The sequence below is a fragment of the Eptesicus fuscus genome, chromosome 24, assembly GCF_027574615.1.
Source record: "Eptesicus fuscus isolate TK198812 chromosome 24, DD_ASM_mEF_20220401, whole genome shotgun sequence".
In the NCBI taxonomy this organism is placed as follows: domain Eukaryota; kingdom Metazoa; phylum Chordata; class Mammalia; order Chiroptera; family Vespertilionidae; genus Eptesicus; species Eptesicus fuscus.
The window spans coordinates 11,628,720-11,640,380 of record NC_072496.1 but is presented as its reverse complement, the minus strand read 5'-3'; the positions used below and the strand labels follow the sequence as shown (position 1 = coordinate 11,640,380).

The following is an 11,661-nucleotide window of genomic DNA, read 5'->3' as shown; positions in this document are numbered from 1 at the left end:
TACATGTGAGAGAAATTGCAAGATTGTCTGTAGGGCCATTAGGTACCATCTTTGGCAGGTGTGGTGTTACCCTGAAGGTGTCCCTGTCATTAGCTAGGAGAACAATTACAATATTTGTTGCTGTGGCGACTGAAGTCACTAACAATAACCCAAAGGCAATTTGACAAGCAGCTGTAGAGTCGAAAGGAAAAGATGCTTGAGTCATACACAAATCTCAGGAAGCCTTTACAATCTTAAGGAAAGATCTAAACTCTAGGGGGTTAGGCACTGTGGACTAGAATGAAGCTCAGAGGAAATGCAGACACAGAATAATTAAGTTAGTAGAAAATAATCTTAACTGTTTAATATGTATTTTTACTTTGCTCTATTTTAGAAGAGGATAAGAGAGATTGGTCCTCAAAATTCATTATGTAGGAATTCATTAAAACTTGTGACTCAAGAAATAAACTACTTACAAATATGGAATACATGCAAGAATAAGCAGAGAAATGGTTGAAAGTGGTTACATATGGGGTTGAGATTGTGTGATGGGCATTGGGAGACCCTGAACAACTTTTATGAAATCCAACACGTAGTTACTAATTGATGCTTCATTGTCAAGTATTTATTACATTAACCCAATTAATAATTTTTAAACTGGGAGAGTTCTTGACTCTTTCCCCTCGGGACACTGGGAAGCTGACTGCAAGTGCATTGCTCAGAGGTGCTTGCGCTCTGCACTTCCTTTCTGCCCCCGCCTCCCGTGTTGATGTTATGGCCTAGTTGGCACTGATTTTGGCTAAATAAACAGAGGAGTGACATTTCTATAGATATTTTCATTTCCAAATGGAGGAACTAAAAGCAAATGGTTGATTTAAGTTCCTCCTGATATGAGTGTAAACCCCAAGGGTTTCACTGTTACATAAAATGCAATTTCCTGCCCGGGCCTGCTGACTCAGTGGTTGAGCTTTGACCTATGAACCAGGAGGTCCTGGTTCGATTCCCGGTCAGGGCATGTGCCCAGGTTGTAGGATAGATCCCCAGTGTGGGGTGTGCAGGAGGCAGCCAATCCATGATTCTCTCTCATTATTGATGTTTCTATCTCTCTCTCTCTCTTCCTTCCTCTCTGAAATCAATAAAAATATATTTAAAAAGAAAAGGAAAAAAATACAGTTTCCTGTATCTTACGAGGTCCACCATGAGTAAGACGGGTCAGCATCTATCCACGAAGCCCTATTGAGTGGCTGGGAGCTCCTGGGGCCTCAGATGAACAATGCAGCATGTATTTCTCCCCTGTTTGCCTTTCTAGTCAGCTGCTTATTCTTACTATATATTTTTTTTTATTAAATAGGGGACTTGATCCAACATTGCAGTGCCTGCATAGATTGTTCTCCTTTTCCTAAAGGACTTCAAACCCATTGCTGCATTGTTTTGTCATTTTTTACAGGAGAGGGGAGTGTGCATAGAAAGCATAATTTTGTTTTGTAAAATCATGTAGCTAATGAGATGCATGGATGGGATTATACCCATGTCTGGCCATGCTGATCTGCAGCAAATAAATTGACCTCAGTATTTTAGTTGGGCAAAGGACATTTGGATGTCAGTCATAAAGGGAGCATTTATACACCCGTGTTCTTAGCAGTGATAGTTCCTAATAATTACTGAATTTTAACAATCACAATTATATTAACAATGAAATGTATGCATGCAAATATGCATGATCTTGTAACAGAGAAACCCACACCTGAAACCTATATGTTCGTGTTGGCCAGTGTCACCCCAATCAATTTAATAACAACAAAAAAAAGAAATACATGCATGCAATTTACTGCATTGTTGGTCTTAACAGGTAAAATTTTGAAACTATAAACGGATGGCAGAAAAGATTTCAATAAAAACATCTTCAAAATTCATGCAATTATGTTATCAAATAGGTTCAATTTTCATCTCTCTGGAAATGGTTAGAGATAGTACGGCAAACAAGTTATGATCATTTTTCTCTTATTTATCTTAAGACTGTGACCTTTAAAGGAGAATGTATTGAATCTTTTTTATATTAACCAGACAGTATATCTCTCTCATGCATCATTATTTTAGTTTAGTTTTTCCCATTTCCATGTAAACAAATCTTTTTTAAAAAGAACTGTGTTAAAAAAAAGTTAAAGTGTTCATGACAAATACTGAGCATTTCTCTCATTTTTGTGATAAGGCCTTAAGATCATGCTAAATAAAATTAGAATGAAATAAAAATAATTGCTATTGTTTCTAGCTCCTTACAGATGAAGGAAACACAAATACCTATTTAAAGTGGAAAAATTTCAGTTGCTAAACAAAATACATCGTCTTCCTTTATTTCCTGTTTTTCAACTTAAAATGTGTTTTTTTTTTTTTATATTTAATACTAAGGGAAAATACCTCAAAGCCAAGCACCAGTGAAGGACCAACAGACGCTTGTTCAAAGAGACCCCCAGAGCAGCCAGATATGACATGTACTCACGCTGTTATGTTTAGACCCGGACTCTCTTATCTCATCCCATTTAAGATGTCAGAGAAATATTGGCAAACAAGTCCTGACACATGCCCTTAATCGTTTCCTTGCAGTGGTGTGCAGAATGCTGGAAATAATCAGAAACAAATTGTATCTCTCTGAGCAAAAGGCACACTCTGCATGCACTTAGATACAGCAATTGAAGACGATTTTACTTCCATCCGAAATGAATACATGTCTGCGGATATTGTAGGCAATGAATTTGGCCAGTTCATGTGAAAGAAAGAACTGATATTGTAGAGTCACCAAAAGGGGGGAAATTTATTCATAAAACTTACGTTGATCAGAAAATAAAATATTGTTTATAAATTGACAGATTTACCTGCTATGAAACTCTTCAATATGCAGGGAACTAGTAATAAATTCCATAAGGTGATTAAAAGCAGAAAGAATAAAGCTCAAAAGTGTTACTAGGCAGGTACTTCTAAATGATCATCCTAAATTACTAGTGATACTTTTCAATCTATAAATCAGATAGTGGACTGCAGTTTGCAAACTTATTTCCTTGAATTTTAATATCCATTATGCTTTTTACTGTGTTCTTATAGTTTATGAAGTCAGTATGAATTACAAAGTGAATTATAACCTTCTGTTTTCTCTGACAAAACTAAATATCCCACATAAGAATAGATAAACCTGTGGACATAAATTTCACAGTTTTTAAGCTTGTTCGTATGCAAATAAATGTAAAGTTATGGAGAAAAAACTAAAATTGCTAAAATTAAAATCTTTCATTTGAAAACATTGTGACCAGCTTTTAGCATTCATTGTGATTTGACTTGAGAACAATAAAATATTATTGGGGCCTGCTCACATTTGAAAAGCAGTTATGCTGAAGCAATCTTCAGTCAATTAGGTCCCATTCAGCTTTCAAGCCATTATACACAAAGACCACTTGTAACCAAGGCATAGCAAAGAAATTTGTAATTTATCAAAGGGTGATTAAGTTTTATATCAGTCCAGCTTCATTTATCACTCTCCTTGGACTATCACCATTTCCTTAAATGTAGACAATTGAATGTAATTTAAAAAATTAGTACTTTGCTCTGTTGAAATTGATCTAATTTTGACCTCCACTGCCTAAAGAAGGAACTCCATTGTAAGAATTTCATTAAACTGCCCAGTCATTCCCAATTTTACTTAACAAAATTGACCATAGATATTTTCTTTTGTCAATTATTAAAAACTTTTTATCTTTATGATTCTAGTTTTATGGGACATAAATATATTATCCATGTCTTTATTCAAAGTATATTGAAACAATTGTTCTCTCACTCTCAGTTCAATAAGCAATATTTAAAGGCAGATGAATAGAAAAAGAAAACCAACATTTTTATTATTAATAAATTATGCAACTCTATATTAAGAAAAACACAGTCTACATGTAAATTATTGGGATTAATAAGTAAGTTTTGTAAATTTTCTAGATAAAAAGTCAGTATTCAAAACCAATCATGCTTATGTACACCGGCAACAAACAAAAAGAAAATAAAATATAAAGAGAATGATGAAATTCATTACAGCCTAGTACTTAGAGACATATGTAAATATTAAAGTACCTAGAGATAATGGGATACAAATTTCGCAACTTCTCCAAATTGTTTTTAAAAAGCATTTAAAATACCGAGAAGATATAGAAAAACCATAATATCTCTACATAACTAGAAAAAAATTTCAAAAAGTTTAATTTGCTCTGAGTCAAATTAAGAAACGTGGAGCCTAAAAAAACATTTGAAATTCATTGTTGCAGCCTGAGTGTTCAAACACCACACTTTCTGTTTGTGAACATCTTGACCCATCTTAAATCCAGAAGTGAGTAAGGTTATGTAGTTAATTTTCATAGGTTCTTATAACATGCATAGTTGATTTTTACAAAGTTTAAAACTGTAGATTTAGAAGCATTAAAATTTTGTAATTTAAGCACATTTTTTAAAGAACAAATATATCTAGTTATGTTCAGTTGGTAATAAGGTGGGTGCGAAAGATATGCTATCTGGTTACTCAGCAAAGGTAAAAGGTGGTAAAAGCTTTATTCCAGGGCTTAGTAAAGTTATATTTAAGGGCTCTGCAAGCATAGTGGCCCTTAACACAAAATCGATAATTTTCATAACTAAGAGTCATATACACTGTTATATCTTGTTATTAATCAAGTAGAGTTATTAATTTCTACTTGTTAGATTTATAGACTATTATGACTGTTTTGCTAAGTTCCATCATGGATGAGAAGTTAAATAGGTATTAAAATCTAATATTGAGGAAAAACAAGAAAATATCATTACTTTTTATATCTCTCTAGCTCTATTTACTATAATCTCTTGGAAGCATAGCCACCCAATTATACTGATGTATATCCCTAACACTTAGATTTTTATTTCTCATATTATAGCCTCCGCAAGGAACTTGGGTTCCTCGGGAAATCACTGATTCCTATATGGATTAGTATTTAAAGCATAAGGCCTAGCACAAATAAACAAAATATACGAACAAGTAAGAAAAAGAAAAAGGAGAAACATCTATATAATAAAAGCCTAAGCAACCATTATGGCAGACCAGTCGCTATGAAGCACACTGACCACCAGGGGGCACGCACTCAATGCTGGAGCTGCCTCCTGGTGGTCAGTGCGCTCCCACAGGGGGAGCACCGCTCAGCCAGAAGCCGGGCTCATGGCTGGCAAGCACAGTGGTGGTGGTGGGAACCTCTCGACTGCCAGCTTAGGTAAGGAGCGAGGGGTGCCAGACTGCGAGAGGGATGTGCAACTGCTGGCTTAGGCCCGCTGCCCAGGAGCGGGCCTAAGCCAGCAGGCCAACATCCCCCAAGGGTTCTGGACTGCATGAGGGCACAGGCCGGGCTGAGGGCCCCACCCTCCCACCCCCAGTGCACAAATTTCGTGCACTGGGCCTCTAGCTTATGTGTAATAAAAACATACAGGAGATTTCAAACTCATAAGTAACTTGGGAATTGCTAATTAAATCCACAATTAGATGCCCTTTCTTCACCCATAAATGGACGAACATGAAAAAGCTTAACATAAAGAAGAGTTGGCAAGGATCTAGAGCAAATGGAACTCTCACTCACTTCCTTGGGCAGTTGCTGGAGTGTGAAGGTGCCATAGGAAAGAGCTCCCTCCCCCTAAGTAATTTGAATATTAAAATTAAAGGTCCAGCCCACAGGGGTGGCTCGGTGGTTGAGCATCACAATTCTATTCCCTGGTCAGGGCACATCCCCTGGTTACGAGCTCGAACCCCAGTGTGGGGTGTGCAGGAGGCAGCCCATCCATGAGTCTTTCTCATCATTGATGTTTCTATCTCTCCCTTCCTCTCTGAGATCAATAAAAATATATGTTTTTAAAAAAATGAAAGGACCGTATTAAGGATCAAAATACCAGCGCCAGGGTAAGGAAGAGGATGTTGGCAGAAGGGGCCTTGTTCTGTAATCGCAGTGCTCTCTCATGCTGTCCTTGAGCAATTCCTCACTTTCCCATCTGCACCTGGGAGGTGCTTTCCTTCTATGAGGTGCTGGCTGCCTAGTAGGACCCTTGGCTCCTATCTCTCTCGCTGTCTGTTCCACATATGTGCTTCTCGCTGTGGAAAAATGACCTGAATTTGCCTTGACTTGCGTAATTTAAAAGAGTAGCATGGAAAGGGACCATGCTGAATATGTGTGTTTTTTCTAGCGGACAGAATCCCCAACTTTTTCTTGTTTGCATGGGAACAGGGACCTTCTGGAGAGCAGTGGGAAACATATCCAATTAGGAAGTTGGAGATTCCATTTCAATTTCGGCCAGATCCTATACGTTTTTTTTTTTCTTTTCATTTTTTGTCTGAATTGCCCTGTAGCTATGAAAACCATTTTCTCATTTGAAGGCAGCTAGTAGTCAGGAACTGATTTGATGATTGAATGCATTAGGAAACTCGGCTTTATTAGTATAATTATGGAACTGTGCATAACCTGGGGATATTTTCCTCTTTCAAAGAAAACAGTATCTCTAGGAGACTAACAGATAAGCATACAATGAGTTTCAGTAGTAAATATTTGTGAAATATGGAAAGCTGAAAACTTTGGGATGTTAGTGTAAGAATTGTCATTGAAATACTTTTATCTTATCCTTGTTGACTATTTTTCTCTAAAATGTAAAACGTAAAATGTGGTACAAATAAGTTTTGATTTTTTAAACAGTAGTAAAGGAAATGCAATAATTAAGACAGGCAGAAAAAGTAAAGAATTCAACATAATAAAATTACATGTAATATTACATGTATTAATTTTTGTATTATTCTCCATACAAACAATGTAAACCTACTTTTGCCCTGTCCTGTATATATACACACACACACACACACACAAGCAATTACACACAAGCTCCAAGTAATATGTGATTATATGAAACTTAAAAGATTCCCTTATACAAGAGGAAAATAATACAATAACTAATAAATAGTAATACAAGAGTAAACTCGATGTTTTGCATACTCACAACTGTAAACCTACTTTTGCCCCACCCTGTATATGTCTATAAATAATTTCTATTTCTATTTAAAAGTCACAGCACTCATTTCTTTATATGGTGTGGTTCCAATTGTTTCTGCATTTTTTGGGGGGCGTGGGGACTTCTCTCAAAACACATAGATAATAGCTGCTAATAATAAGAAATCTGTTTTGTGACAATACAGATGTGTCTTGAGGGCATTATGCTAAGTGAAATAAATCAGACAAAGACCAACACTCTATAATCTCACTTATATGTGGAATCTAAAAAATAAGAGAGACCAGATTGGTGGTTACCAGAACAGAAGCTGGGGTGAGGGTTTGAGGAAAGTGGTACAACTTAGAGATATACAATGAACAGGTGTTGGGGATGGAATGTACAACATGATGATGGTAGTTAGCAATACTATAAGGGCTATTTAAAGTTGCTAAGAGAGCAGACTGGAAAAGTTCCAATCATAAGAGGATCAAGTGCTTGCTTATCAGGGCAGGAAGGGCAGTACTAGACGATTACATTTATAGCATATATTTTATGGTTCGACACTTAACTGAAGAAAGGCAAATCAAAAGCAAAATGCTAGTGTTAGTAACTTTCAGGAGTCAATGTTGAAAGACCTAATTTAGAGATCAGAAATGACAAGGAACATCAAATGAAAAGCAATAACATCTGTGTGCTTCTGTTGAAAATGTATAAAAACAGCCCGGCCAGTGTTGCTCAGTGGTTGAGCATTGACCTGTGAACCAGGAGGCATGGTTTGATTCCTGGTCAGGGCACATGCCTGGGTTTCTGGCTTGATCCCCAGTGTGGGGTTGCAGGAGGCAGCTGATCCATGATTCTCTCTCATCATTGATGTTTCTATCTCTCTCTCTCCTCTCCCTTCCTCTCTGAAATCAATTTTTTTAAAAATAAAACTAAAACTAAAAGAGCTACTGCTTTTTCTCTCAATTAGGATAACCTGGAAAGACACAGTCTCCTCCATCAAATAATCACAACTATATCATATCCATAACCAGTTTCTCTCAAACTCACTTCATCACTGAATTTCAAACTATTTCAATCCTCTTGTGTGTGTTTTTTTCCTTTTTTCAGAAATCATTTGTGGCATGTGAGACTTTAAAGTGTTATTATAATAGTGTTTTGTGTGGGTTGATTAACTATGAGATTATTCATTTATTCATCTACATGGATATACTTTAATCAAAACAATTATTACTTTCTCAGACATTTCAAGACTTTATAATAATAAGTGTGTCTTCAATTATAGCTTCTAATTTAAGCTAAAACCACATTTATCTGTTTAGGAGGAGAATTACATGGAATGAAAAAAAAGGTAGCTAAGTTACTTCTAAATATGTAGTTTTTATCAGGAGTTTTATTTAAGAGTTGGACATTCAGCGTTTAGAATTCCAATGAGGGAAGAACACAGTCAGAGATACAAATATGTAAGTTGTATATGCTTAAAAAAAAAGAAGAGGGGAAAAAAAAGAACTAAAAAGATACTATCAACTCTTAGACCATTTCATAGGTGACATGGAGAATTTTAAATTAAATTTGTTACTAAATTATATAAAAATGTTTTAGCATTGACAAACTATGCATTTTTCCACATTACCTTTTGTGCAAATGGTAAGTAAATCTGGTAAACAGACCCTTTTTACAATTTTGTTCTTCATGGGCACAGATTTGAAGACAATTGTTCAAGCATTGATTTTCTTATAAAGTAGTTGCTTTTACATTTAAAAAATTGTTTGCATATATTTATTAGTAATTGCAATCAAATGTGAAAAAACTAATAATCTGTGTTCTAATACAAATACATTGGTTCAGTTCATCCATCGTGGATCTCAGTTGTTTGATATAGTTAAGTCCAATAAACACCACTATTCAAGCACATTCTTCATTGTGCAGTTTTGTCATTGAAATTTTATAATCTTTAAAGTTGCAATTTAGTTTCCTTAAGAGTTTGCTAATAAGTGGGATGATAAGAACAAATGCAATTTTAGTCTGGCAGAATATTGTGAAAGCTGATATAATTCTTCATTCAAATAAATGGGCTTTTTATTGATAGTATATAGAATTTCATTTTATGCATTCAGTATATAAATTATGTTGTTGATTTTTTATTTTGAACAATATTGATCTGTAGATCAACTTAATAGAAAACCTGAATTATACTTACCTGAATTTTCCATATGTTCCTGAGATAATTCTTTTGTAAGAGTGATCACTAAATTGGCTTTGGAAGAATTAATGTAGTTTAATTTTCCTTAGAGGTTTATTCTGGTTATGAAAGTCTGATTAAGTGTTTAAGAATTAAATAAATCAAGTAGTCTTGTCTGTTATTATTCCTGTGAGTTACCCACCTGTGGACTGGCAGCTCAATAATAAATAATTCCTCCCAAATTTTAAAACATAAAACTCTTACCATCCAGGAAATGCCAATGAAGTAAAAAGAAAATTTTAATTATTTTAATATTTTAACTGTGCCTTCAATTAAAACCCGAGAATTAATAGTTGGCAAAATCATGGGCATTGAAAAAATGCCATATATATATATATATGCCATATATATAATGGTAGAAATTGGTTTCAAGATAAAATAACTATAGTGTTTTGATGGAAAAATTTGAGAAAGTCTTCTTCCTTCATTTAAATGCATTTGTGTAATAACTAGAGGCCCAGTGCATGAAATTCATGCACGGGGGAGGGAGGGGTCCCCTCAGCCCAGTCTGCACCCTCTCTAATGCAGGACCCCTCGGGGGATGTCCGACTGCTGGTTTAAGCCTTATCCTGGGGATTGGCTTAAACATCCCTAAACATCCCTCTCACAATCTGGAATCGCTGGCTTCTAACTGCTTACCTGCCTGCCTGCCTGATTGACCCTAACTGCCTCTGCCTGCCAGCCTGGTCGCCTCTTACTGCCTCCCCACCCCTGCTAGCCTGGTCACCCCTTACTGCATCCCCTGCTGGCCTGGTTGCCCCACACAGCCTGCTGTTCAGTAGTTTGGTCATCCCTCACTACCCCCCATGCTGGTCTTGTCACAGCCATGCAGCTGTTTGGTCGTTACTGTTACTGTGATGGCGTCCCAGACAATTTGCATATTCCTCTATTATTAGTATAGATGAGACAGAAGCTTTGGCACATTCTGAGTAATCTTAGCAGATAAATGCTTGAAGTGCTTTGAAAATATCACTATAAAATGTAAATTATTTATTATTATATTATTAATGCTGTTAATAAAAGTATTTATTGTAAAACATGCAGTAATTTTACAACCATTCCAATATGTATTAGATAAATTACAGATAATTCCTGCTACTTTTGATGGTCTATAAGTTATAAGTCACATAGAACTTACATAAATTCTTATTCAAATACACAGCATATCTATCAATAATTCTAGCTAAGAAAACCGTAGCTGTTCTTGATTTCAGTAAATAGTCATTGAAGAATGCTTTCATGAAATGGATAATTTTTGTTTTACAAAACTACTAAAAATTAGATCTTATTTTGCAAGATAAAACCAAGACAATGGTAGAGCAATAATTTTTCTGAACATTTAGTTTTCTTAAAGATACATAGTTTAATCCCTGTAATATACAGCCACATAATGCAATTCAAGAACTACCATTACTACAATAGCCAGATAATGCTTTTTTTTCAATGTTTCATAACTTAAACAACATTTTACTTGTTTCAAAGAAATTTCACATACAAGATCTTCTTTGATCCCATTGATAATGTTTTGAAATGGACAAGCTCAAGTTTATGAATTTTTCATGCTTCTCTTTTACCATTTAGGAAAGTAAGAAAGTTAATATAGATACACTCGCGCGCGTGCACGCGCGCGCACACACACACACACACACACACACACACACAAGGACTGTCAGAACCCTAAACTCTTTTTTTTTTAAATTTATTTTATTGTTTAAAGTATTACAAATAGTAGCACATATGTCTCCTTTTTTCCCCCATTGACCTTCCCCCAGCCTCCCCTAAACTCTTGTAACATTGCAGATTTAACTCTTGTATCAACTATTATTGAAGTCATCAAGAAAACATCTTTATCTTTTCCAGGGTCAGAAGAAAAGTGAACTACAGGGTAGATTCCATTCAGCTCCCCAGATGTGAAAAGAAAGGTAAAGTAGGTGATTTATTTTCACTTTTGTAAACAATTACGCACTTTATTTCATTCTCTTCTTGAAGAATCAGCAGTTGTCATATCTGAACACCAAGTTCACATAGCACTTTCCCTGGAGAAGTTTATCCTCCATCACCTTGTCCAAATCCTGTGTTTTTTGCTTGGTACTCTCAGAGGTCTCTCGGTGAGTTGCTGAGCTGTTACCATATTTTAAAGCAGCTCATATTCCAATGAATGTGCTATTGATCCCATCTGGCTATCCAATATGGAAGGTGATCTGAAAGTTCTTAGATGGTAGCTATTGATCAGAAGAAAACATAATTCATTCATGATGCCTAAATCTACTAGTATATTTAATTGTCTGTGTTTGCATAGACTGTCATGACATATCACTTTTGTGTGTGATTTATTTTGCCTTTTTAATTTTGCCAGAAATTTGAAAACGTACCTTAGTGTTGACCTTGTGTTTTTCGATAAGGGGAAGAAAAAGACTGGTCCCAGA

At 35.5% G+C, this 11,661-nt stretch overlaps 1 protein-coding gene across 1 annotated transcript in view; it reads left to right on the top strand.

The window, feature by feature from the left end:
* Positions 1 to 11,094: 11,094 nt before the first annotated feature.
* Positions 11,095 to 11,661, top strand: part of BRINP3 (BMP/retinoic acid inducible neural specific 3) — a 199,555-nt gene continuing 198,988 nt past the window's right edge. Inside the window, exon 1 of the mRNA XM_028158072.2 lies at positions 11,095 to 11,157. The gene's annotated coding sequence lies outside the window, so the exon portion shown is untranslated. The remainder of the gene's footprint in view (positions 11,158 to 11,661) is intronic.